Below are 2,990 nucleotides of genomic sequence, written 5' to 3' on the forward strand. Positions count from 1 at the left end.
ACTGCTCACCCCTGCCACACGCCTGCATGTACCACTTGTTGAGCAAGTACATTTGCGTACCCAATTCATTCAGAGCCGCAGGGTTGTACAGACTTTTGCCATATTTATAAGTCTTCCAGGTATCAACTTCCAGGTTCTAGATTAGAGCTTTGCCCGTCAATTGATCCAAGGTTAAACCAGTATCTTGAAAAAAAGCATTAAGGGCTTGAACCAACACTTCTCCAGAGTTGTCTGGTCGATAGACTTCTATGTTGGAACCATATGATTAGCAACAACAAGATTTTGCATTGGTTGCTTCTGTTGTCCGAGTTGTGGGACATCCTTCCCTGATGCTCTTTTCCTTTTCTTATCTGCATCATGTGACTTCACGAGGGAGCGGTCATAGTCTGATAGTGGCGAAGGCTTACGAAGTTCAATCATCTTTTTCTTGTGAGCATCGACCTTCTGCCTAGCACCTCTCGTGGTAGGTAAAAGTACGGCTTCTCCTTAAGCTTCGCTTGACTCTTCTTTTTGGTATCTATAAAAAAATCTTTCACTTTTTTGTCTTCTTCAGTTGGCTATTTGCTCATCAGTCTTTTCAGAAAGTATTTCTTGAGAAATAACTCTTTTTCTCGGGGGTCTTCTTTGCCGCCGAGAACCTTAGACGTCTTTGTAGTGTGTCGCTGTGGAGGGGGTGGGGGCGGTGTTGGAGACCGGCGTGGAGGCGATGTGGCCGATGTTGGTGGAGACCGGCGTGGAGGCGTTGGAGATCGTTGTGGAGGCGGTGGGGCCGGTGTAGGGAGTTGGAGATCATTGTGGAGGCGATGGGGCCGGTGTAGGAGTTGGCGATCGCCGTGGGGATAAAGTCGTCTCGCCCCCCCGCGACGCTTGTGATAGATGGGGAATGAATGATCGGCTAGGCTGGGGGGAGACCCTGCTACAAAAACAAGTTGTGTGTCAATTATTTTTTAAGACAATAGAAAATTAATGGAAAATAATATTTCATTCACTTTCATTCGTACCTAGGGTGAGGTAGGGGAAGCGGTGGCGCCCCAGGAATGATGATGAAGCGTTTGCGCCATTGAATAAATGTCTTCTCTGCTTCTCCTAGTGTCTTCTCCCCATCACCGCCTTCAATGTCAAGAGGAACATTGCTGTAACCTTTGAGCACTCTATCGACCGAGATGCTAGCATATCCAGGTTGAATAACTGACCCATGGATTCTTGGTGTCTTCGTTCGGTCTATTGGAGATACAACCCCGACAGCCACCATGATTGATGCATTATTACCATCTAGAATTGTGCAGCTCACATGTTGTTAGAGGCTCGGTAATGTCATCAACAGGGAAGCACAAACCCAGCGTCGTCTTGAATAACTGGCAGCTCCGTAGAAGCACAACTGCCTTTCATCTGACCAACGGGGCTAATGGTGACTCCCGACGTTGATTGCGATTGCATTTGACTCATTGCTAGCTGCACTTGCCCTCTTGATCTCCTCCTGCATTTCTTGCCTCAAGAGATTTTTCTCGTTCACGTGATTTCAAGCAATGCTTGTCGTGACTCATCAACAAATTGCTCCAATGCACGGATTCATTCTGCCTCCTCATCCTTCTTTCTCTGGCGGCTTCTGTAGGTATCCTTGTCTGCTGGTAATGCGTGTAGCCACGGAACCGCCCCATAGCCTCTTGTTCGACCACCGTGTTCGGGATTCTCTAGGGCATATGTCAATTCATCCTTCTCTCTGTTGGGTTTGAAAACACCACTATCAGCTTCTTCCCTAGCATGAGCTAGTCTCTGTGTTGCTCTCTCAATGTTTTTGGCTAAAAATTAGCTTGCTAGTGTCTGGGTCTAGGCTTACCCCATGAGCGTAGAACCAATTCTTCGCGCGTTGAGGCTAGTTCTTCTCTATTGTTTCAGGTATGATTTCCTTGGCAGTAATCTCTGCTTCTAGGTTCTGCCACTTGGAAATAGCACTCTTATAACCACCTGATCCCATGCGATGATGGTATTGCTTCTGTCGGGCATTCTGTCGATTCCTCATCACACGTTCCTCACTGTCTTGGGATGTCTTGTATTCTACGAAGGCATCCCAATGGGACTCCAACTTGACAAATGCCTTAGCATTGAAATTCGGTGTAGCATTCTTCAAGATAAACTTTTTATACAATGTCTTCTTCCAACTCTGGAACAATGTTTGCCATCTTCTTCATTGTCCAATCCCTCACTAGCTCCTTCAAGCATCATCTGCTTGTAATGTGAAATGCTGAGTGATATCTCTCCAAGCTAGGTTTCTTGTCATGATCAGATACAAAACTAACATTAGGAGCGGATATCTTCTGCTTCCATTCACGAGCACTAACTGGGATCATATCCCTTACAACGAACCCACATTGATTGACATATGTCTGAGCATGTGGTCCCAATGGTTTGCCGGTGTCGGTGTCGAATTCTGATATTATGAAACGGCCCTCTAATGGCTTTTTTGGCCCTCGGACTTTCCTAATTTTGTCGGTGGTTGATGTAGATCCAGAGACCGGCTACACTGAGTAGAAACACAACGATTAACAACAAATATACGTACGCATGCATCTATAAGAGATGATAGATAATCGAATATACCTCGCCAGTATTTTCTTGCGCGACAATTTGTTGATCTTCAACCACCGGCATATTCAGGATATCCTCATAATCAGCAAAGTACTGACTCGTGTCATCTACATCCACATGGTGCCGGCGTTGATAATATCCACCATTATGTCATCACTCAAGTTATCATCCGGAGCAGCCATTTGTATCTTCAAGATAACACATAGATAGAATTACTATGGTACATAACATAAGTACATGTGATAACACATATAGAATTACTAAATCCAATTAAATATAATAACACATAATATTTCATCAACATGGAAATAAGTACATGTATATATATACACATAGAATGATACAATATATTTTCTCTCTCTCTCAACACATAGAAATAAGTGCATATGTCTATATCTCTAGAT

The sequence above is a fragment of the Miscanthus floridulus genome, unplaced genomic scaffold, assembly GCF_019320115.1.
Source record: "Miscanthus floridulus cultivar M001 unplaced genomic scaffold, ASM1932011v1 os_2683, whole genome shotgun sequence".
Lineage (NCBI taxonomy): Eukaryota > Viridiplantae > Streptophyta > Magnoliopsida > Poales > Poaceae > Miscanthus > Miscanthus floridulus.